The following is a 25,976-nucleotide window of genomic DNA, read 5'->3' on the forward strand; positions in this document are numbered from 1 at the left end:
ATTGCTGTGACTTCTTGGAGAAGAAAGTGCCGTGCTTCTAAGTAACCAGGCAGGGTAGAGTGAAATATGGATTAGGTCATGGGAGAGACGTGGGCGGGAGGGAGCTTGGCATGAACCAACATCTGTGCATTTTCCTATGCATCTTTCTGCATTGATTAAAAGTGACCATCTAACTCTTCGGAACAATGTTTGCTACGAGAAGGGATTGGAAATAGGATGTTGCTCCTTAAGAGGAGGGGCTGGTGGATAACTCAGTGCATAAAGAAACACTGATTTGTTCATTGATAACTCTGTTCTTTTCTCTTTCCTCACCTTCTAACCTTTTCTTTCCCTCTCCTTTCTTTCCTTTTAAAATAATTAAAAATTAAATTTATTAACTTGTGTTTTCCATCTGTGCGTGTGTGTGTGTATGTGTGCGTGTGTGTACGTGTGTGTATTCGTGTGTATTCACCCTTATACTTGAGCATGTGTGTGCCACAATTCACATATGGGGGCCCAAAAACAACTTGGAGGAGTAGTTCTCTCTTCCCACAATGTCAGTTTTGGGAATTGAGCCCAGGAAGCTGGGCATGGCAGCAAGTACGTAATCTATGGAGCCATTTCTTTATATCCTTCCCTCCTTCTCTCCTTCCCTCTTTCTTCCCTCCTTCCCTCCCTCCTTCCTATTTATTTATTTATTTATTTATTTATTTATTTACTTATTTATTTGAGACAAGGTCTGTGTATGTCAGGCTGGCCTTGAACCTTCCTACTTCAGTCTTGCAAGTTGAGATTACAGATATGCACTACTATGCCTTGTGAAGGAATTGTAGGTAACTGGATTAAAAGAGGAAGGGCAGAAAGAAACTTTTATTGATACCGGATTATGAATCTCCTATATTTGAGGTGATTATTATTCTTAAATTTGCCAGGCACAAAGGCAATGGCTTTTTGTCACAGTTGCCAAGCCATCTTTCTAGATAATATCGTCTATCTGGAAAAAGTTATAAAGAATGATTGTCACAGATTTTTCTGAACAGTCTGATAAATTTTGATCTGATTGTAGAGCCTACCATTCTGTCAACATGTCAAAACCTTGTGTGAGATGCTCACACAAGCTCCATTACTCTCCACCCTGTTTTACAGGAAGTCCTAGAAGTTCTTTGATGGGACAGAAGAATTTTTGCCAGACTGGAGTGAATTATAACTGCTACCACGTAATTAAAATGATTTTGTGCCAGTTGCTTTTGTTGGGCTGGATCCACACAAAATATAATTTCAGTCCTGTTTGTAGGCATCCTGGGATAGATTTGAAATCAGTGTTACTATTTAAGAGAGGTTAATGAAAAATGGCGACAGCGGCTTCTGTCTAACTATCAGATATGAGAGATGACCACTGTCGTTAGGTTACCCTGACTGGCTGCTTCCTTGGGTTACAAGGTGGTTTGCAAGGTCTGAGTGTTAATCCAGCCTCGGTCTTGGCCTCTCTCTGCCTAGTCCTTGAAATGGTGCAGCTGTTGTCAGTAACAGTGGAGAGCTCCAGTTATGAACGGCTATGCTTGGATACAGAAACATGCCTCTACACAGGGGAGAGAGAGGAAGAAAAAAGAAAAGAAAAAAATTACAAAAAAGCAAAACAAAAACCTTACAAAACCAACTTACCTAAAAGGCAAACATTGGTTTTTTTTTTTGCCTGGCTCTGATTATGTATATAAAATGGACAATATGGTGGGAGCGAAAAAGACCCTCATAAAAATCCTTCTTGAAAACCATTGTTGCTGACAGCCGTGACCTCTGTGCGTCTGCATGTTTACCCATAATTCATAATTAACAAAGACATTAGAACTGCCACAGGAGAATTCTGGGCTTTATTTCTTTCTAACTGGGCAGTACTAATGCTGGAAGTGCTCCCAAATCAGTGATTTAACATTTCAGGAAATCTTGGAGAGGCAGCGGAAGCCTCCTTACATAGCTCATACGCTGGGACTTTGGCGATACAGATACGGCCGAGATAATTATTCAGCTCTCGTTATTGCCGTAGCTCCGCACCTGATCCCCGAACCATTAGAGCACTCTGCAGGTTATTACAACTATCAAACATCAAGGTCTCTTTTCTAGTCTCTTGACTATGTGGCTATCATTTTACTCCTTTTAAATCCCCCATCTGCATAGAAAGCCTCTGTGTTTTTCTTTTTCTTTCTTTTTTTTCTTCCGGAGATCTGCTCATGGCTTTCTCCCTCCCTCTTCTTTATTGCTCCCCAAATGGAGCCCCTTTCTTACTAGCACATTTGCATAAAAATATAAACCTATATAAGCCTCGTGTCTTTCCACTTGTATTATTTTTATACCCTTTCTCTTGTTTGATTTTCTCTTCTAGCCCTCTGCACCTTTTAATTTGGGCAGCGAAGAAGTCAGTAGAAGGGAATTCTCCTGAGCTCGAGGAAACCATGATGATATAATATCAGATTACAGTAGTTGTCAGTGAAAATGTTTAATCTTTTACTTGGTTGAGGCCCCCTTGACATTCTGTAAAGCTGCTATGCATTTCTACTACATGTGATACCTAAACTCAGAACCACAGAAAAGGATGAAAGGACAATTGGAATAAAGACATCTTTTTACATTGTGAACGTCTTTAATAGATCATTACACCTTACCTTTCCATGGAATTTAGGAATAATCAGTCTGTGGATGAAGTATATTTTCAGTTTGGGTCATAATCTAACCCTTTCAAATTTTTTTTTTTGCTTCTAATACCCTTCTAGACAAACTAGAAGATGATCAAAACTAGACAGCTCTGCATATTCTGGGCACTGTGTCAGCTATCTAGGGGCAGACAGTCACTTATCATGATATATAAAGGTACTATTATAAATTAAGAGTCTGGAGCAGACCTCTGCAGGTTGCATCTTAAGTGCAAGCAAGATGCTGTCTCCAGATGTCTTACACAGCTTTCACTCTCTGAAGAAACCTTTGTTTTGCATGATCTCCAACAAACACCTGTAAAAGAGGCATTCTACCCATGGTAGGCCTATCTGCAGAAAAAGCTCATCCAACAAGGGGGGTTGAGCAGAGCCACATTCGGTATGGCGGGGCTAAGAAACATATGGCTTCCTCACTTAATAACGCTGCACAGTCGTCCCACACCATATTCCCTTAAATGGGCATTAGCTCTGTAGCCAAATTAGCAGGCTATAAAATATATGAAAATAGATGCTTTTTTTGATGTTACAAAAAAAAAATTGAAAAGTGGCGTAACCGTGTCCACCCATTATCAGTGTGTGTGCCTTCTGTGTACGTGGGCATGATAAATGCATTGCACTTTTTAGAAGGGGGAATACAGAGAGGATTCAAAGGCAACTTTTCTATTTTTAAAAAATCATAAGCAGTGAAAGCTAAGTGGTTACACGATGTACGTCACCAGCCTATGTACATAAACCGAATGATTTTCCTGACTTTTAGGAGACAGTAGTTTCTTTTAGAGCCTCATTTTGTCTACCCCAAAGAGGCTTTAACTGTTTCAACATTATATTACTCTCTTTAGTCCATGGTACATATGCATGTTTCCCTTCAGGGTCTAGGGAGTATAGGCTTCTACACTAAATATACATCTATTAATGCAAATACATGTCAATTAATCATAAAAAGAAACCAGTGGGCAGCATACGCTTTCCTTACAGTCAATGACCACAGTAAGAATGCATCACTTTGGACCCTTCTGCTACTGTGGGGGTCATCAAAGGGTCAGAGGCATCCTACATTGTGTGTGCTTTCATTTTCAATGCTGTATGCACTGGCATACATCCTTCAGGATATGATAGACTTCACTATTAGAAAATTTGAATTAGAATATTGTTTTATGTTTAAGATTCTTATCAGGTGTTGTCTACTTATTTAACAAGAAAAAGACCCAGATAAGGCAAACAGCTTGCTTAATGTCCTACAGCCATGTGCTCATGACACCCTTCTCTTCCGACCTTGTGAGGACCTCTTCCTGCTGCTGTACTAAGCTGGTGCCTCCCATACTTTCATAACGCGTGATATCATCAAGTCAAGGAAAGATATTTTCAAGCTTTTTTTCTAGAAGGAGTAGAGGTTTAGTTGCATCCATTCATTATCTGGATTGGTGAAAAATGCATAAATTTACAAGATGGTAGATCAGTAACATGGCAAAGGCTTTTCCTTTGTATGACAACCAACTGACCCCTAAATGAATTGAACCTATGACCTCTTTCCTCATTAGCTCCAGAAAAAAAAAAGACAACTACCCCAGAAACAATCGTTACAAGCAAGTTACAACACAAATCCCCTATGTTATTCCTTGGGGACTAATTAGAGAGCTAAAACAATGCTCTTTGAAAGACATACAAAATCATATTGCTATGTTCTTCTGAGTTGTGAACCTTTTGATTCCATGCAAAATTTTATGTAAGAACAAATATACATTGCTTTGGGAAGAAGTTTCCAAGTTTCTCTAAGATTTCCAGTTTGGGTCCATTATCCAAAATACGTTAAACTAATCATTCTATTTGATGTGCCACTGGACTGTGATGATGTCATCATTGGTCTTGATGTTTGACTGAAACAATTTACATTGTTTTAGTAACTAGCAGATTACAGCATTTTATATTGCTGGAGAAGGAAAGAGGAGTAGAAAGGGAAAATATATGTGTGGTCTTTATAATTACTTCTAAAAAAAGTGACAAATAATTTGGGATATTATGAAAATTCAGTTAATGTTGTTTTGAGTGGAGATGGGTGTCACTCAAATCCTGAATGTTTTTTATGCATAATGAGAAAAAATAATGTTGAGAGCATCTTTGGCATTGATGATTTAGGGAAAACAGTACAGCCTTTCTAGTAATCATGGGGTTAAAGCCCTATAAAGAACCTTCCAGATGCACTTTGTTATCCAAGAGACAGATAGAGAAATGCTGTTCTACTGATATATTACATAAATCATGGTGCCAGCCAGAAAAACAACAGATGACCAATTTGTACAAAGCATTTTTTCCTTATGTTACATTTATTTAAAATACATTAAATCATTGCGTTGAAATTGAGGCAGCTGGCAGTCCAGGCAACCTTATAAGATTTCTGTTTTCTGGATGGAGGCCCAGTCACATGGAAAGGTGAGCCTTTGGGCTAGCGGATTCACTTTGTTCTATGCCAAGCCTTTGCCAATCACAGGTAGTCTAGAATGCAGTCCTTGCTTTCTTTGCTTTTTTTCTCTTCCTTTTCCTTTTCATACATTCCTCTCCCCACAGTTCTTCTCCCTTCTCTCTCACTTCCTCCCTCCATCTATTCCTTCCCACTTTTGAGAAGTCTCCTGGAAAAAAGGGGTTAATACCCATTTTTCCCAAGTGAAGTCACAAATTAAGGATGCCCAGACTCAATCCAAAGAAAAGGACCTGTGTAAAACAGAATTGGAGAAATGCGGCCATTTTCCAGGAACCTCTTTTCCCTCATGCGTCCTGGAACTGCTATGATGCTTACCTCACTTAGGGGATAAAAGTCTTGTCTTAGTTACATTAACTGGCTTAATTTGTGAATGAAAATTAAATATTTGTTGCATATTTAGTTCATATTTACATTCAGATTACATATGTAGGAATGCATTCAGTGTTTATTACCAATTGCTTTGAAAACAAGTTCTGAATAAGCAAAGTCAAAACAGAGGAGTCTATACTGAAGAACTTTAATTTTTTGTTTATTTAATGATGGTTTTATATCATGGGATGTAATCTTAAAGAATTTTGGTAGGTTGTAATGTCTAGTTTTTTAATGAAATTAGCTATCCAAATGAGAGTCCACTGGTTTTAATAAAATTTTCTTCTTTATTGGTCAATAGTCAGGAGATTAGAATGGGAAATTCAGTTTTTCAAGAAGTTGAAATTTGAAGCTACCAAGATGATAGAATTCTATTTAAATTCATCAACTATTTTTGGGTCACTACTGTGTTCACAACATGCTAGGAACATATTTGGTAAATTTTTAAGGACTTAAATATACTTTTTCTCTTAGGAGACTAAATTAGAGCATAAGAAAAATACAAAACAAAGTCTGTTCTCTCAGTTTATGATCTCTATGGAGAGATTTGTATTTTGGGGAAATATGCAAACAATTAAAGAACAATTCCAGGCCTCAAGTGGTGTCAAGCTGAGTCCCAAACATAATACAGACATATAGTCTTGGCTGTTTAGAAGAGGCATAGGTTACGGAAGACCATTGCTTCTGAAATACCATTATAGAAGTCGCCTATAAGGACCCTCACAGAAGATGTAAGGATTGAAACAATTTCTTAACTGTAGAGAACATTACAAATGTTTAAGACCGTTGGAACATTTGGTGTTAACTAACAATGAGACCATCCAAATAGGTTTATTCTACCATCCTTGGGATGAATATGAGGCAAGTTTAATTTGTGAATACTTAAAAAAAATTCTAAGGTGGACATAGGAGCACACACCTATAATCCTAGTACAGGACTGGAGGCAGGAGGATTATTAAAATGAGGTAATTTGGGGCTACATTGTTAGATTTTTCTCAGATAAGAAAAGTAAGAACTGGTGAGTGGATTGCTACAAAGGAGAGATGCAAAAAATATGAAGTATGAAAAGAGGACTCATTGTTTTTGTTTTTAAATTAAGTGTAAATTAATATGTAGCAAGGGCTGAGGTAAAATGTTCTTGCTAGATCCCACTGTGCTGCAGCCCTCTTGGCAGAGTTGTTTATAACAGTGTCCAGGACTCAGAGCATAGGGATGCTCAAAGTGAGTGGGCTGCTTTGCTTTCTGAAGTCTTGTTATGACATGGCTTGATAGATGCTATCCTATCCTATTAGATGATAAGCACTTACGTAATGTATTTAGGGAAAATTAGTGCGAGTGGGATAAATTAGGTCATATACGCTCAAGGCATGTCTGCTTTCAGTCTCCCTGGTGACTACAACCTAATACCATGCAGAAGAAATATACAAGTCATAGTTCTGGAATCCAGTGTTGAGGTTTAGGGTAGTTAGGTATGTAATCTCCTAAATCTTGCATGGATAGCACGTTTTGCCTGTGTCCTCATGGGGTAGAAGGGGACTCATTTTATTTTCTAGTCACCTTACATAGTTTCACCACCACAGAGATTCAGATTTCAACACATGAATTGGGGGGAGGGCACAGACATTTACAACACAGCAACACACAAAGTCAGTAACTATTAACCTATTAGAGATGTTTATCAGAATTTCAGTTTTTAATTGATTTGAAGTTGTACGGAGCCATGTTCCCCATTTGAATGTGACACATCTTAGAATTATCAAATCTGTAGTGGTAGAAGAGAAAAGTTAAATTGATTCGATGTGCATAAACTGACCCAATTTAGAACTAAGTGTGTGGGTGTTTTTATCAAACCATTGCTTTCTTCTCTCTAGTCCCTTCCACCTGCCCTCCAGTGGCATTCTTTTCTCTCTACAACCCCTTCCCCTTTTCATCAATAAAGAGTCTGAATTCTTGAGTTGCCAGGAATCACTTTCTCATTCAACTGCCCATGCTTAAGGCTGTTAAAGCAGTTTGCAGTATATCGCGATCTCCACCCATTCTGTTGTTGTAGAACAAGTGTGGCTAAAGGCCAAAATTGGGCTTGAAGATTTAGGGCTCAGGCTTTACAGGAGGACTTGAATGCTGGTTGTGTAACTTCTGTGCTCAAACTCTTGGTTCTAGTTTCTCCCTCCGTTAAATGGGTACAACAAACCATATTTTGTAAACTTACTGAATTAATATGTTAGAATTGCAGAACAGTTCATGTGAAACACAATAGGCTTAGAGTAACTTTTACCTTTCCTGTGGTATACTTGAGGCTCAGAACAAACTATCCTTAAGTGTGACTGTGGAGACTAGAATAAGACACGCCAAAATATACTTGTTAGGCATATTTTAAGCAGATTATTTTGAGAAAATGTGGACATAGTAGCAGTTCTGCAATGCTGCCCTATGGAAAGGAAATTTACATCTATAAGGCAAACCTATATTTTAGTAAACTGTATTTACATTAGGATGAGGGCTGCTTTCAGAAAACTCTCGCTCGTTTATAAAATTTGTTATCCGCATGACAAGGTAATGTTTATGCACCACGTCTTTCTTCTCTTTGCTTTCTTATAACTTATTCTTCTATTTCTCTAGAAGACACCATTGAGCTTCAATCATGTGGCACTTGCTGAATCATATTTTTGTGAGACTGCTGTGCATTCACGTATAATATAATGTGTTTTTCTACCATTAATGTGTCTTATGTCCATTTTATGCAATGGTTCTCAACCTTTTTAATGCTGTGATCCTTTAAATATACTTCACATTGTGGTGACCCCAACCCTAAAGTTATTTCATTGCTACTTCATAACTGTAATTTTGCTTGTTATGAATTGTAATATAGACATCTGATATCTCATATTTGACCCCCAAAGGAATAATGACCACAGATTACGAACAACTGATTTAATGTATAGCCCAGGTAAGAACCTTAAAGCACATGTAAACTGTCTTCCCTTCCTTACAACACTTTCATTCCGCCTAATAATTCACTTGTAGCTCTTACATAAGCTAGGCCACTGAAATAACTCAAATACAGCTATTATCAAATTTACTTTTTAAAAAATTATATAGTAGACCTACAACTTTAGGAAATTAATCCTATTCAATCATTTTCACAACTTTAAGAAATATATATTTACAGTAGAGTCAGACCAGAGCCTTGTTCTACACCTGGTCCTGAGGGAAGGTTTTTCCAATCCCTCTTCCTTATCAGGGAGCAAGTTAGTTTTTTGAACTGGCTGTGTCATTTCAGAATTCCTAGGCAATAATAAGTCCTCTGAACTAGAAAGTACACACAGTGATCGCTGTTTTTTTTCCCTGCCACTCCCAATATAGATTTTATCATTTGTAATTCATATTCTAAATACTAATTAGCTAAATTTATGATCAATTAATTCTCTTGGACATAGAATGTGTATTTTGAGAGAAATGTTCAATCAGGATTGTCCAAACAGGCTCATGTACTTCTTTCAGGTGAGCACAATATCTGTCTTTTAACATCAGGGCATATGTGATTGAGCATAACTGTCATCAAATACCATATACACAGACCTAAGTGTACATAAGGAGTAAACTATTAAAGTCAGTGAGTGTTGAGTGGCTAAAATGTACTATGCCTTAAAAGTAAAAAAGCTTAATTAAAAATGTATCAGTAATTCATCTTCAGCTAACCCATTGTGGAAAATCATCTGGACTCCTTGCATGTACAATGTACGTTGACAAAAATGAAACTGATTGTGGTTTACAGAGACTGAGGATCTTATGATATTATGACAAGGTAATAATACCAGGCTGAGATTTTTAAGTCACCAGTATATTTGTTTATGTGACAATCTGAAATGCCCGTTCAGGTAGACAATGCAGAGAATGAAGTTTGTGGCTAGGTTCAAACATATCTTTAGAAGACATGGCATTCTCCAGTGACTCTACCATTGTCATCCAAGATGTTAACTTTTGTTTAAGCCCTGGATTTTTTCACTCACTGCTTCCTCACTTCCTTTTTGTGGTTTTTATTCAGACTCTCTAAAGTAGACCATTTGATTTTCAAATGTACTCTAGAAGCCAGGCGTTTTTTGCAGCTGTGCTTACAGGGTGTCACTGGCTGGAAAAAATCAAAGGATTTTGAAATGGGATCCAAAATGTTCTGGCCCTTTCCCTGCACACCAGGAAGCAGAATCATAGATCCATCTTTAACTATGCCTCATTGTGAACATGTATTATGGCCAAAATGTTCTGTAGACTCATTCTCTGAAGTTTTATAGTGGAGCAGAGCTCCACTATATTTGTCTCAGTGGAATTCTAGTCCCTTGCCCCCTCATCAGTGTATTTGCATATCCTCTTGGAGTAATGGCTTAAAATTAGGAACTACTCTTTAGGAGACTGCTATTATCTGGTCACTTTGTGGAGGGTTTTAAAGAAGGATCTGAAAGCTGGGCTAGCTGGCTGGCTTTGCCCTTCTTGTGTTTTTTTCCACTGCCTGTCTTTAGCATCTTCACTTCATTGCCTATGCGTCACCTGTGCTTAACCATGAGGCGATATAACCTCTCCCATTCCAAAAACATTGATCTAAGTCTCCCTCCTTCCATTTTTTAATAAATCTTAGTGAAGCAATATAACATTCCAGGTCAGTCCTGTAGTGCTGTTCTGGCCTCGCTGGAGCGGTTGCTGCAGAGCATGGAAACTTGCTGGCACAATATTGCAAAGTGACTCTGTGGGGGCTGGACGACTTCCAGCCAGCAATGAACCACGGCCAAGAAACGCCAATATGGATAACGCAAACAAGAGAGATTTGGGGCACATTTCGATTTAACCATCTGATTTAATTGACAGAATAAATGCACCTGTCAACGGGTAATATTCTTGTGATTAGTTTTGGCTGTGAAGATGAGATGATGTTAAAAGAATGTCAGAACAACCTGTCCTGGGACTCTTACAGGCAGTTTTGAGCAAGGGAAGGTCAGTTTTTAGCTAGTTGAAAGAAGCAGGATTATAATGTGAAGGTATTTTATGGAAACGGTGAATGTTTTATTTGACGTTTTCCCTCTGTGCATAGCCTTCCCCACAAATCAAAGTAGGGGACACAGTCTCACAGTAGACATTGGCATTCAAATGAGTCTCTATGGCTACTGGGAGTAGTCTTCATTTGGAAATGGCTAAAGCTGTACCCAATGGTCTCACCTCACTCCAATTGTGCCTTCCTCCATGACCAGAGTAAGCTATTTAAGCAGAATTTTAGTAGGAGGAGGCTTGTAACTGAAGCTCTTTTTATTTCTTTAGGGAGAATGCTGACCTTAGAACAAGTGTATTAATTAATGCTCATACATGTTGTCACTAAGTCCCTGCCATCTAACTCTAGGCAGATTCTTCTTGGGAAATTGGGCTTTAGATCTGGCCCATGAGAACGTGCTCTGGGCTCTCTATCACTGACCTCTCTCTATTTTGAATAGTTACTGCTCTTGCTTCTGTACAGTAGGCATGTATCAAAGGCAGAAGAGGATTTGGGGTATCCTGTATACCTCTTCACCATTTTCCTTTGAATAAGGCTTTCCCAGCAAACCTACAGCCATGCTGGTGCTCTACACACATGAGCCCAGTGATCCCCCTGTCTCTTCCTCAACCACAGCTTTATATTTATAGTCACTCATAGCCACACTTGGATTTTTAAGTGTGTGTTAATGGGAGTTTGAACCAGGACCTCATGCTTACGTATCAAGCACACTTAGCCTGCAATGCCATTCCCCCAGCCCTAAGTTTTCCTTTTGTGGTTATTTGATCCTCCCCTCTTACTGAGTTCTCCTTATGCTTCATGGATGCTTCCTAAATTTATCTTCACAAGAAATCCCATACCAAATTTCTGGTCACATAATCAGTTTGCTTAGACGATGTGATGTGTCTCAGGCTGAATATGCCTTTCTGCATTTTCCTTTTCTGTGTATAGCAACTGTTCCTTTTACGATCTCTGACTCATCAAATTATACCATCCAAATAAGATTCAAGTCATTGATTTTTCTTATTGAAAACATACTATGCAAATTTATCCTTATGGGGGGTTTTTTTGTTTAGTTTTTTTCAATACAAGGTTTCTCTGTGTAGCCCCAGTATCCTGGAACTCACACTGTAGGTCAGATTGGCCTCAAATTCATAGATCTGCCTGCCACTGTTCCCCAACACTAACATAAATAAATAAATCTTAAAAAAAAAAAAAGATGTGCACCACCATGCTCTGTCCTCAAGGGTGATTCTAAGGTTCTATATTTATCCATTAGTTTGTTAAGTAGTCATTCTTTTCAGTTAACAACTCCCTTCCCTGAGGATCTTTTCCTCTTTAAATTTTATGCTATATCCAGTAACCAAAGCCCATAGGAATATATTTCTCAATGGCTGAACTGTAAACAAAAGTCACTTGAATTGTTTAGATCTGTTTCTTGACTTGGACTCTCTTTGAATGGGAGATAAAAATCATATGCTATTTAAAATAGTCTCTACATAGTGGAAACCCACCACTCCAAGGAATGATTTTCTGGAGAAGTCACTCCCACTTTCTCTTGTGTGTTCTGAAGACCACACCCTGCTGTGGCTTCCATTATCTTTGACCTGAGAAATATGATTGATTGCAGCACTTCGGAGCCCTACCTGGTGCTAAGTAATTTTCATGATCATTATTCTACTTTGGTTGTGGAAGGCCAACATAAGAAAAGTCAAGTAAATTGTTCAAAGTTGCACAACTAGTGAGGGATGTGCTGAAATTCAAATAGAGAGCACCAAAGTTTAGATGCTTCTCTGGGGCATGCCACAGCTTCTCGGTGCTGTAACTTCTATGCCTTCCATTTTTCTTCCCTATCCTTCACCAGTTGTTTCCAGATTAATTTTACTAAATGTCATTTCTGCCAACCTCTGAGAAAACACATTATCTTACATCACGTTTATTCTTCAGTTCCTCTATTAACTTACAGGATCTTTAAGGTCTTGAATTATGTCAGTTCTGATTCAGGAGAACCCAAGATACATTTTGAGTAAATAATATTTGTCAGAAAGCATTAATTTCCTATTGGCTACTGAGTGAATTCTCCTTTGCCATGCAGGTTCCTCTCAAGCCCAGACTGGTTGTTGTCTTATCTAAATGTTCTCCATGTAATAGGCAACTGTAGTTTTCTAGTTGTGTTCTCCCCCATCCCCTTTCCTTGCTGTTCTCCCAACCTGAGATTTGTTTCTGCTGAATTTATTATTGAGCATCACCAGCTCTGGGTTAAGCATAACTTTCTTTGGAATGTGATAATCTTAATTATGTCCATTGGTACATCAGATTTAGTATGTTGAAGCACTTAATTTTAATGTATCACATTTTGGTCCCTAGATTCATTACGGTTTAGGAAGCAAACAGCAAAGATAAGAGGCCACTTTTTTTTTAACTTTTGGGCTTCTTAATTAGTGGTATTTAAAAATGAGGAATATCCTAAAATAATAGCTCAAATTATCTTTATCTTTTAATATTGTTTTAAAGTAATACATTAAAATAGGATTATAAAGATGTGTTGTGATAGCATTCATCATAGGACTGTAAAATTACTGAAATATTTTCCTGTCAATGTTCTGACTACAAGTATACAAAAGAGAAGACATTGATAACTTACTAGTTAATATGTATTCAATATGGTAGAAATAGTCATCTTAACAAAATCAGAGAAATTATTACTTATACAGTACTTGAATTGCCATCATTCCAAAATACAACTCAGTGTTTTCAGTATACTTTTTATTAATTTTTAATATAGTTTTATATTTTAACAAATCAATATAATTTCTAAGTAAAATCTCAATATTTGTTAACCTTATTTATGAGCATATTGATTTTATATAAGTTCCTTTTCATACAGTGTGGAAAAACAAAACCTTTATAACGATATAGTATTTAGCGGTGATAGTGGACTATTTCTAATTAAAGAACAATCATGATCTGACATTGGAAGGTGGGATGTGGAAAGACCCATTGATTAAAAGCTCCTTTATTGTCTCTGACTTAGTGTACTTAGAACCAATATCTTATGGTTCATGTTGGCGAGACTTCAGGTAATGTTAAGGGGAAAAAGAAACCGGATGTTATTTTCCTGTTTGTACAGACACCAAGGTATGCCGTCTCCATCTTCTTTCTTCCCCAAAGCATCCTGACTCTACCATATTGAATCCTCTGATGGTCAGACTTATTCTGGGATGTTAGACATCACATATGCTAAATTTGCTATTCAAGTTTTTTTTTAAAAAAATAAATGTCCACAGCGTAAGGAACTTCCAAGTTAAGAACATGAAAATTGTCAGGAAAATGTAAAAGTTGGTAGTTTTGAACATCTAGTATAAAATTATACAACTTGTAGGCCACCATGTGGTAGACATCTCCACAACTGTTGTCTTCATCCTTGAGGTGTGTGATTTCATTTTTTTCATAGTACATTAAACAGGTTAGGAGATTTTTGTCTTACAAAATTTGAAATTCCTAGAATAACAGGATCTATCAAAGGAGAGAAAAGTGACCTTCATCTGGTCACAGCAGCTGGACTCCAGTTTTGCACCTCTGTCGGGGAGTACTCTTGTCTCCGGAGCTCTCTGTGGGGTCCAGTGGGGTAGGTTTGGAAGAGAAGAGCAAGTGGAGAAGGCACCGTCTCAAGACTTGCCTGAGCTTCTTTGTGGTCATGGTGCAAGCAGTTCTTAATGCACCATAGAAAGGAAGAACAATGTGTTAAATCGGTTCCATGCTTGGAGCTTCAACTAGGATATAAATCTATCCTGCTCACCTTCCCAAAAGCCAATCCCAAATCAGTTTATGGGATTAGAGTCATTACTCGATAAATCACCTCATGGTATTTGAGGCATTTTTATGAGAAGTAGCTTTTCCCGTGTGAGCTTTTTTTCTTAGTTGATTTCATGGTAAAAGTTGCTACTACATCTTAAGGACCCTAAAGGAAGTATGATACCCACACTATTAGGGGGAAACTTAGGAGTGTGAATCTGGTATTATTTATTTTGAGAGAGAATTAGCTGGGCCTGGTGGACTATACCTTTATTCCCATCACGGGAGAGGAAGAGGCAAGTGTATCTCTGGGTTGAAAACCAGCTCATACATTTAGATAGTTACGTGCCAACCAGAGTTACGTGAGACCATATCTTAAACAGACAAAGCAAAAAGAATTAAATACTGTTTCACCTTCACTTAATTTAAAGCGGGCATCTGTTTGACTGTGTATTTTTGAAGGAAAACATCTACATTTCACAAATATTTATAAGTTTACCTAGTACTAAATTATGTCTGTTAGTATTTGAGGTCTCAGTTTGACTAAATTTCTGAAAGCAAAGTTAGTACAACGATCTCAGAAAAAGAGGGGTTAACCTTAGGCACTTTCCCACCACAGGACTGCCCCTGTTCACATTTCATAAATATGATCTTTTTCTTCAGGTTGGTCATTTTTGGCATCTTGTTTGTAAAGGACAAATGATGGTGAACCACTCTAGAGGTTGGAGAACTGATATTTGAAGCCTATAGCTACCCTCAACCACACGGAAAAATCTTATCTCCAAAAAGAAATAAAAGGAAAACAGAATAAAAAAACAGAACAAAACAAAACAAAATGCTCCTGCCAAGATCCTAAGATATTTCCATGGCTTACTACTTTACCATTCTATTTATATTCTCCCATTAGCCTGAAATATTAATATATATTAATAAAATATTACCTACTAACCTCACAGTCTTTTCATTTCCAATTTTCATAGAATGAGTATTCAAATGAAAAAGGTACACTCAACTAAAGCAAACAGCCCCCAAATGCCATCAGTCCTGGTGTTTCACAAGTTCTCAAATGGACAGCGTTTGCTAACTGAGAGGCACAGCCTCCTGCCTAAGAGAAACAGCATGCTTGATTGCTTAAAATATCAATTAATGACTCTGGGTGTATGTCCAACACAAAAGGTCAGGTTGTAGATAGTGGAAGCAAACTTCACCATTAAAAATGTTCTAGTGGAACAGAAGAAGGTCCCCAAATAGATTCATATTCACATAGACAAAGGCTGACAGCAATGAAATTGCCCCAAAGTGGAGGAAACCATTGTTAATTGAATAGCTGTGGCATAAAAGTGAATCCATGTCTCTACTTTATGACCTAAACTAAGAGTATTTCCAGTGGGGTTTAAAAATTATTGGATGGAGAGGTTAATAGGAAATATTTTATTTATATGTGTATTAATATTTTAGCTTGATAGGAGCATCTAACTAGGACAGGTAAAATAATAAAATAGGAGAATAAGCTAAATTAAGTCTCTGGGTAAAATAGATCAGAATTATTCTTAGAACTTCCTGAAAATTTTAAATTACCTTTTAAAAACTCAGTAATATTTTAATATAAACACATGGTTTGATGTATTATATATAGTATGAAATAGAATATTAAAGCTAGTAAAGTGTGCTATTCATACTATAAAACTTGAATCTCAGGCAGAAATAAAATAAACCTTAAAATATTTGTATTTCAATAAAGAAAAGAAAGTAAATTTGCCATACAAATACTGCATTTGATAAAATAATAATGTTTCTACTTTCCATTAAATTGGCTAGCTGTTCTCTATATTATCTTTATGTTAAATAATAGAAAATTCACTCCAGTCTCATTATTTCAATACTTTATAGTAGTTTCACCTGGAAGATGGAATCTCCTTGGAGATAGAAAACTCCATGGATGGAATAGGAAAACTTATCACATGACTGGAAGCTTTAAGTTTAGTCTATGAAAGGCCAAGATAGCAAATAGACTCACAAGATCTGCCTTGTGGCAGATGGTCAAGCAAAAGATGTAGAAAGTGGGCAGAGTGAGAAAAGCATCAGTCTCAACCTTCAAGACAACTAGTTCAGGCCAAAGTCATCGGTAGACTGTAGGGACCAGAGGTACTAAGTAAACCGAGGGACAATATATCAATGTAATCTCAAAGCACTAGAGCAGCTCTAGGGCCCTTGGTCACTGAGATGTATAATGTGCAAGCTTTCAAGTTCAGGAACTTTATGCAGAAAAGTGATTCTCCTCTCTAGTCTGAATTGACCTGTGGGGAGAGGGGGCAACCTGTCTCACCCATGTTTTTTCAGTTAGGTAGCAGACATTTTTTTCCAAATTGCCTAAGATGTGGGGATCAATTTTCACTCTGTGTGTGTGTGTGTGTGTGTGTGTGTGTGTGTGTGTGTGTGTGTTTGTGTGATGTGGTGTTTTCTTACGCAGCATAACTACCAGTACAGTGATCTGTTCAACCAGTCACATTCCCATGCTCATTAGAAAGGAGGAGACAGGATTATGGTAATCTGGTGCAAAGCTCTCTGATCTGTGAGGATGTTGTCACCACTGGGGTCAGTGTTTTGGAAACTATTGAAGTTCTTCAGAAGGAGGACCTGAAGGTGACAGAAGTCATAGACCTGAGGACACACTTCAGGCTTATGGGATTCATTGCCACTCAGCGAGCACAGTGTCCAAAATGCTGGAGATTCTCGAGCAGCTGGGGTGGGGGTGGGGAAGCAGCTGACATGGTTGGGAATGTGAAGAGGTTCATTGATTATTCAGGAGAATCTTTTCCCAGTCCCTAACCATAAAAGATTTTCCCCTCCTGAGAAGAAAGTATGGAAATTCCTTGGTTTTGGTGCCCAAGGAGAGCTGCCTGGAACCCACCCACTTGCCTCAAAGTTTCTCATGCTTATGCAGAAGAAAGAAACCAATCTGTATCTGTCTGCTGATGTATCATAGGCTAGAGAGCTACTATGTCTTGGGACCCAGCAACTGCAGGTTCAAAACTCATGTTGATATTCTGAATGATTTTACTCTGGATGTGATGGAGGAATTGACAAATCTGGCAAAACAACATGAGTTCTTAGTATGTGAAGACAGGAAATTTGCTGGTATAAGAAACACAGTTTTAAAAAAAGACAGCATCTGTGATGGTGTAGAGAAAGAGGAACACTCCTCCATTGTTGGTGGGATTGCAAGCTGGTACAACCACTCTAGAAATCAGTCTGGACTTTCCTCAGAAAACTGGACATTGCCCTCCCTGAGAAGTGCAATACCCTCTTGGGCATATACACAAAAGATGCTCCAACAAAGATGTATGCTCCCCTATGTTTATAGCAGCCTTATTTATAATAGCTAGAGATAACCCAGATGTCCTTCAACAGAAAGAATGGATACAAAGAGTGTGGTACATTTATATTTACTCAGCTATTAAAAACCATGCAAAATTCTAAGGCAAATGGATGGAACTAGAAAATATCATCCTGAGTGAGGTAGCCCAGTCACAAAACAACACACACGGAATGCACTCACTGATAAGTGGATTTTAGTCAAAAAGATCATAATAACCATGATACAACTCAGACCATATGAAGTCCAAGAAGAAGGAAGACCAAAATGTGGATGCTTCAGTCCTACTTAGAAGGGGGAACAAAATAATCACAGGAGGTGGAAGGAGGGAGTAACTTGGGAGGGAGAGAAGAGGGGGAGGAAAAAGGGGGGCAGGACCAGGTGTGGGAGGAGACAGGGGAGATGTATAGAGGGTCAGGAAATTGAACAAAGGTGTATAGCAGTAGGGAAGGGGAACTGGGGGTAGCCACAAAAAATACCAGATGCCAGGAAAGCAAGAGGCTCCCAGGGCCGAAAGAGGATAAGAATAGCTGAAATGTCCAACAGAGGGCAGAGAGAACCAGTAGAGACCATATCCAGAGGTTAGGCATGGCCTCTGGTTGAGGGATGGGGCTACCCACCCATCTCAAAAATATTAACCCAGAATGTTCCTGTCTAAAGGAAATACAGGGACAAAGAGTGGAGCAGAGACTGAAGGAAAGGCCATCCTGAGACTGCCCCATTTGGGAATCCATCCTATGTGCAACATATATGCAAACCCAGACACTATTGCTGATGCCAAGAGGTGCCTGTGGACAGGCACCTGGTATAGCTCTCTCTTGAGAGGCTATGCCAGAGCCTGATCAATACATATGCAGATGCACACAGCCAACCATAAGACTGAGCATGGGGACCCCAAATGGAGGAGTTTGAGGAAGAACTGAAGGAGCTGAAGTGGTTTGCAACGGCATAGGAAAAACAACAATATCAACCAACCAGATCCACCAGGCTCCCAAGGACTAAACCACAACAGGTGGATATGTAGCAGAAGATGACCTTATCTGGCATCAATGGGAGGGGAAGCCCTTGGTCCTGTGAAGGCTCGATGTGTCAGCATAGGCAAATACTACGGCAGTGAAGCAGGAGTGGGTGAGTAGGTGAGTGGCTAGAGGAGCACCCTCATAGAAGCAGGGGGCAGGGGGGATGGGATAGGAGGTTTGTGGAGGGGAAACCGGGAAGGCAGATAACATTTGAAATGTAAATACATAAAATAATAAAATAATTAAAAATAAACAGCATCAAGGTGGCGTCTTGAAATACCTTCCTCAGCAGATCTAGAAAATGTTCATGTGGTACCAGGCTCAGGAGTTTGCAGGAAGAAGGTGTCAGGCACGCCTCAATGCAGAAATGAGCTCTGCTGGCTCCTTAACCACTGCAAAATACACCAAAAGCAGAGGTTGGAGTGGCTGAGGATCACTGTGAATTTGTGATTTTGTTTTATTTCTGTCTCTGAGTAAGCATGACACAGTTTCTTCCCTTGGCTCCGGGAGTTCAGTTAGAAATAGGAGGGGATCCTTGGCCAACAGTACAGTTGTTCTTAAGAAGTGATTGGCAAACAAGTCTCTGACGTCATCATTGTAGGCCCTGAGATCCTTGCAGCGACTGATTGACTAGAGGCAGCTGAGATGTACAGAAAAGCTACCTGGGAAGCTTAAGTAGGCTTGTTATTTAATGTGAAGACACAGACGGTGGGTGGTCCCAAAAGTCAGTGGATTCAAAGCAAGGTGCCCTGTAGCGCTCAGAGTCCTGCACAGGGACAGTGAGAAACACACGGTGTAGCCATCATGATATAGTTTTTAACTTATAATCATTGCATTGGTAATATGAGCTCTTTAAAAAGAATCAATGCACGCGCACGCATACACACACACACACACACACACACACACACACACACACACACACACACACACACACGCACACACACACGAACCATTTCCTTAAAATAGAGAAAACTGTCTCTTAGTATTTTCAAATGTTCCTTTTGCCTCATCCACATGACTGTTGTCAGGGTCATGATCTAACCAAACCCTTTCAAGGGATGAAATGCTCATACACCCTCTGTCTATACCACTCAAACACTCTTCTATTGCGGGATCTGGCAGAAATTGAGTTGTCCTGTCCTTTTTGTACCTTCTTTTTATATTTGTATATCTTTTAAAACATCCTTCATTGGAGTGGTTCTGACTCCTTCAATATAAAAAAAAAGGAGGAACGGTTTTCTTCCACATTTAATAGTTTTATCTATCTTATCCGAGCATGCTGGTGAGCTATTGATCAGCAAAGTCATTTTAAAACAAACTATACATAGAAATTAGTAACCTAGGACAGAACTTTCAGCTTAACAATTGTATAAGTGTCTTGATTTATAATACATGAGTACTTGAAATAATTTTGAAATTATTGAAACATGTAGTGTTGTAGAATAGTTGATTACATTGTGAATCCTAAGATTGTGAACTGCAAAACCTTTTTCTTGTGGTGTGGTTCAGCCCTAACACACACCTTTAACCCAAGAGCTTTCTGTGAATGAGAGATAAAAATGTAAGCTCTTTTGTTACTTAGTAGAGTAGGAAGGTCAACTGGGTGCTTTCTCTAACTTTCTGAGCTAGGAGTTTTCACCACTGCATCTGGCTTCTGAGACTTCATTTGGCAAATCAAACATTTGGGATTTTGTTTTAAGAACAACAGTGTAGCATCTAAGTGATGTTAAACTTGGTGTATAAAAAGCAGAGAACATTCTCTTTGATAGATCATAATCAGTCCCATATGATGGTGAAAACATTGATGAATAAACTGTGGCATATTCATACAATGTAATACTGTACACTGATAAGATTGGAACCACTGAGTCACAAGAAGACATGACAGTGCCTTAAATACACATTGCTAAGGAAACACAGTCAGTGTTAAAGGGCAGCATACAGCGTCCTCCCATTTACATGGCATTTAGGAAAGACAACAGTATAGAAACAACAAATGGATCAGAGAGGCTCACAGGACCCAGCTGACAGTGGAAGGAGCTGAGGAGTTCAAGGGATTTTTTATGGCAGATGATTAGTCCTTATGTAGTGAAATGATAGCGATACGTCAGGCATTGGTCAAAACTCACAGAATTGTACAAAAAAAAAACAAACCACAAAACATGCCTTGAAAATTAAAATACAACTTTCACCAGTTTGGAGATCTGAGCATAAGATGGAAATTTTACTAAAAAATGTAACAACTGAAAATGGGCTGAGAAGATGAGGAAGAGGAGTAGGTAAGCTAAACTTAGCTTCAAAAATGACATCTTCGTCCAATCAACATTCCAGTTTACTGTGCTTTCACTTTTATTTGTCTCGAGAGATTTTTGCCGATGGATATTCACTTTGAGTGATTCTACAGTACAGAAAATGTTTACTTTCTGCTTACTGATAACTCTTCTCTTATTAGCTACTCATTTATAACCCTTCTCTCCCTGTTTTCTAGCTGCCTATCACTGTGGCCATAAAAGATGCTCAGTGAGATTTCTGTCTTCTCGAATGTGTTAGGACTGTGCAGACTAACTTAATCTGTCATGTGCAGCATCTATACATAGTTGAAAAGATTACATATAGCTGGGGTTTCTGTGTAGTTGAAAAGATTATATGCCATCTGTCCTACTGTTGTACAGAGTGTTCTGTGAGATCCACCTAGACTGTGTGGTTGTTCACATTTGCTTTTACTGATTTTTTTTTCTTGCCAAATAAGCTATCTAGTATCCATGTAACCTAGTGCTATTATGTTATATCTATTTTTCTCCCAACTCTGATAATGTTTGCTTGATATTTGTCGGTGATCTACTATTTGGTACATTCACTTTACATTCTTTTGAATTAATTTTCATCTTTAAAATATAATATTTTAATTTACTCTTAATAGCTTCATGCATGTGTATAATGTATTTCGATCATATCCATCCCGTATTTCCTCTCCGACTCTCATGTACTCTCATCTTCCCTTTGAACTGTATAAGCGTACTCTGTTTTGTAAGTCATCCCCTGCATCCAGTTTGTGTGCCAACGTCCTCATGACCATGAGCATCCACTGGGACACACTCAACCTACCAGGTACCACACCCCTAAAGAAAACGAACTCTTTCCCTCCTAATAGCCATCGCATGTCAGTGGGTTCTTACTGTGTGTCTCTTCCCTTACTCATGCTGGAATGTGTCTGAATTGACGTGTGCAAGTCATGGGTCAGTATCACAGCTTCTCTGAGTCTGTAAGGAATGCTCCTGCCATATCCAGAAGATAGCACTTCACCTCAGTCTCCTGCTGCCCCACTTCTGGCTCTCCCCACCTTTCCATGCCTTCTTTCTCAGTGTGCCCTGAGCCTTGTGGGAGGAGTCGTAGTACGCATGTCCATCTGTGGCTGCGCTCTCACGAGCAGATACTTCTTCTCCGAACTTTGAGCAGTTGTGTGTATTAACCACTCTGTGCTGTTCGTAGATGCTATCTTTTGCTTCTTTGTCTTAGAATTACTATTGTTCTTTGACATTTTGTACATGCACAAAATTGATTATTCTCCCCACCCCTTTACCACCCTCCTTCAATATCAATTTCTCCTTCTTAAACCTATACTTTTTTAGGGGGGGGGGTTGTTTTACTTGATCCTGTTTTTTTTGCTCTCTATTGGCTATCAATGCGAATACTATATTTTCCTGCATCCTCCCTTTTAGCCAGAATGTTCCTTTAAAGAAAAATAAATGTCTTATAGGAAACATGTACTGAAGTCTTGTTTTCTTTTTCTCTCTACTTCTATCAGTTGCTCTGTCTTTTAATTGAAAACTGAAATCTAAGATTCTTAAGGAAATCATTGGTAGGAATACACTTAAAGTTTCTGTTTTATCACTAGCCTATTTTCTTAGCAACTGTCTCTTTTCATTGTTTTTTTCCTTATTTGTTTATCTACTATACATTCTATCTCAGTAGTCTGTAGGCTCCCCCGACTCCCAAAGGGGCTTACAGAAGGCGTTGTATTTGATGATTCCAGCCATACACACATACTATATGCCTGTCTTACTTATGCTATGTTTATATCTTTTTATATTGTGTATTCAATTTCAGATTATTGTTTCTATAGTTATTTTTAATATCTTCATCTTTTAACTTTTATACTACAGTTAGAAGTTATTTGTTTCCTTAATGACTGCTATTCTGCTGGGGATGAGACGGAATGTCAATATAGTAAAAGTGATTTATTCACTACCATTTCAGTATGTATTAAATTTGGAAGTTGACTATATTCTAACCTTTAAAATGAGCTATAAACTTCCATATCTTTTAATGTTGTTAGCGTTCTTTCATTCCAACTTGAGTTCCCTGTAGCATTTATTGTGTGGGAGGTCTTATGGTGGTAAATTCTTTCAGCATTGTCGTCCTGTAGTAAAATACGTATTCCCCTTCACTTCCGAAGAGCAACAGGGCAGGTACTATAGTACTAAGTAATTTTCTTCTTTAGGAACCTTGAGTACAACACTCCAGTCTTCAGACCGAGACATTTTCTGATGAAGAATTTATTTTCCCTGTAATCTTGAATGCTGATTGCTTCTGTGGACTTTTGCATTTGTGTTTTCTTTATTTAATGATTTAATTTCATTTTTCATTGTTTTAATGGAAGATTTGATACGATAGACAATTTTTCAATGAACAATTTCTTACTACTATTTTCCCTAGTTCCTAAACATATTTTTCTGATTTCTGATTTTTCTAAATTTTTAGGTATGCATTTTATTTAGAGTAGCAATTTATACTTAGCTCTAAATAATGAACTGGTAGATACCCGATTTAAATAAACACCTATGGACTGAATGAACACAGGAAATTAAATCATTGCTATTTATTATGTTTAATAGCTCAAAAATAGTTTTACACAAAAATCTGATTTTATACTTGTATTTAATATTTTTCTCATATATTACTATATGAGCTAGAATTTAAAATGTCATGTCTTATTTGGAGAACGTATCTTAGGAACACTAGTTGATAATCTAAATATTGGTTTATTTTAACACATTTTTAATTAATACAGCATCATAGCTAAAATTCCCATGGCTCTCATATCGAAATAACTGTCATTAAGTTTCTTAGAGTCTTGAACCTGCTGATGCTTTCAGTGGAAATCTCTCCCCTGGAACTGTAATTAGCCTGAGAGTGTACACTGGAGGACAGTGATGTGTATAGTCACGCTCTCAAAGTACTCTTCCAGGATATTCACTTTCTTATTTCAAACTTGGAAATTGCAATGACTTCCAAGTGAAGGTTGAGTAGACAAGATTAGGGCCATAAAGCATATGTGATTCCAGTTTGTCAGGTATTCAAGCTAAGCAGTATTATTCATTATCTACTACATTTCCTGTGTCAACATTGAAGAAAGTGAGGGGTGCATGTGGATCAATTTTATTGCTTATTTATACCATGTAAAGTAAATCACAGATGAACTTTTTATTCTAGACATTCGTTAGTCCCCCATGAATAAATAAATGAGCATAAAAGTAGAACTTGTCAGCTGTGGTGGAGGTGGTGGACACCTTTAATCTCAGGCAGAAGCAGGTGTATCTGTACATTTGAGGCAGGTGTGGTCTACAGAGAAAGTTCCAGGAAAACCAGGGTTGCACAGAAAAACCCTGTCTTGAAAACTCCCCCAAACAACAAACAAACAAACAAACAAACAAACAAATGAACAAAATTTAGGAATTGCTAACATTTTTAACGTATTCTTTCCACACACACAAGCAATGACCAAACCATGCAAAAAGAACTGTTGGGAATAATGGGGGGAAATCAGTGGGTGAAAATTCTTGTTTTTCTTTAAAGTATGTAGATTTGTAAATCATAATTTTTACTCCTACATGTTTGCCTGTGGGAAAGTAACCTAATGTCACACTTGGATGACAGGTATCATTACTAGATAAACAAACCATAAAGGTAGTCATATCATGAAGAAAGTCACATTTTTCACATATTCAAATCCCCTATGGAAGTCTCTCTGATACTGTTTTGCTCTACTCTTCATGAATAAGTTATTTACAAAAATATTTCTCAAAACGATATTATTTCCACATTTAGGACAGTAGATATTTTCTTCTGGTGTGCTGACTAATTTTATGTCAACTTGATAGTTATAACTGTCTGAAAAGATCTGAAAGGAGGGAACCTCACCGGAGAAAATGACTCTAAGATTCAGCTGTAAGGCATTTTCTTAATTAGTGAGTGATGGGGAGGGAGAAACCTAATGAGAATAGTGACGTGCCTGGGCTGGTGGTCCTGGATTCTGTAAGAAAAAGCTGAGAAATCTGTGGAAAGCCAGCCAGTAAGGAGCACCCCTCCATGGCCTTTGCTTCAGCTCCTGTGTCCAAGTTCCTGCCCTGCTTGAGGTGTTGTCCTGACTTCCTCTGGTGATGAACAGTGATGTGGAAATCTAAGTTGAATAAACCCTTTCCTCCCCAACTTGCTTTTTGGTCATGGTGTTTTGTTTCGGCAATAAGAACCCTAACTAAGACCACTGTATAAAGGATTTCATGGAATAGCCTTAATACTGGGTAAAATGCTGTTTTTCATATTATAATATTTTGCTATGAGCATTCACCAAGCAGCGGACTATTTGGTTTGTGATTACATAATTTATAAAGTCTGATTCTTTGAAGGATTATCTTTGACTATCTGTAACCAGCTTCATAACAATGTGTGTGTGTGTGTGTGTGTGTGTGTGTGTGTGTGTGTGTGTTTAAAACATATACTTAAATGTGGCTTAGACCCCAATTGTCTCTTCATCTTTCTAAATATTGTTCTTTCACAGTACAACTTGATAATCTCCATATAAATGAACTGCAACTACAAGGGGCATCTTTCTAGAATTCTGTCTAGACATGGGCAAATACATAGCTATGCATGCATTCTAATTTCAAATACCCATGGAAATGAATTTCTGTGTTAAAAGGCAAAGACAAAAATTCTTGCTAAAAAAAATTGTCCACCAAAGTAATGTCATTACTTTAAATAAATTTATGCTTGCAAATATTTCTAACATAATCAATTTAAAAGTTATTTTAGGTTAACAGGAAGCTGAAAGAATTGTGTAGAGGTATCTTCTTCAATAGTTCTACACTCTACTTGTGTTCTTTCATATATTTGAATATCTTACATGATTATATCAGTATGCTTGGCTGAATTGGATTGCACATGACTATTAATAGTTAA

General features: G+C 38.0%; 1 pseudogene; it reads left to right on the forward strand.

Moving 5' to 3' along the window:
* The first annotated feature begins 14,985 nt into the window (after positions 1-14,985).
* LOC103693231 (uridine 5'-monophosphate synthase pseudogene) lies at positions 14,986-19,009 on the forward strand (annotated as a pseudogene).
* The last annotated feature ends 6,967 nt before the right edge of the window (positions 19,010-25,976 follow it).

The sequence above is a fragment of the Rattus norvegicus genome, chromosome 14, assembly GCF_021556685.1.
Source record: "Rattus norvegicus strain SHRSP/BbbUtx chromosome 14, alternate assembly SHRSP_T2T, whole genome shotgun sequence".
Taxonomy (NCBI): Eukaryota; Metazoa; Chordata; class Mammalia; order Rodentia; family Muridae; genus Rattus; species Rattus norvegicus.